Here is a 584-nt window from a genome sequence, read left to right on the forward strand (position 1 = left end):
TTTTTTTTTTTTAGATTATTTTTTATAATCCACAGCAGAATACACCAATTCAGCAATTTCTACATGTACAATGAAGTGGCATGGGTTACGTTCTTCAAGTTGCCCCATCTTTCTTGATATCCTTTTCTGAATTGTTTTTGCCATCATCAACACAAAACCACTGGCCCCTAAGCTTCTTATCTGAAATTTTGAGTTGCTGTTGTCAATTTGATCCCATATAGACAGTTCTTAGAGCACAGTGCTCATGGCAGACACTCCTTACTAGTTAAGTGAAACTATTGTTTGGTTTTAAGAAGACATCAGGAGATATTTTTTGCTTACGGCTTAAAGATTATCTGAGGGCAATAGTTTCAGGGGTTCATCTAGCCTCAACAGCTCCAGAAAGTCTAGGTTCCATGAGAATTTGAAATTATGATGTGCATTTTTCCCCTTTTGATCAGGATTCTTCTATGTTGTTGTTGTTATTTGCCCTCTAGTCAGCCCCAACTCATGGCAACCCCTCCTTGGGTTTCCGCCAAGGCAGTATCACTACTGAAGTAGATTGCCCAACCTTCCTTCTGAGGAGTGGCTGGTGGGTTTGAACC

This window comes from Orycteropus afer, unplaced genomic scaffold (assembly GCF_000298275.1).
Source record: "Orycteropus afer afer isolate SDZICR_OR568_19922 unplaced genomic scaffold, OryAfe1.0 scaffold00135, whole genome shotgun sequence".
Lineage (NCBI taxonomy): Eukaryota > Metazoa > Chordata > Mammalia > Tubulidentata > Orycteropodidae > Orycteropus > Orycteropus afer.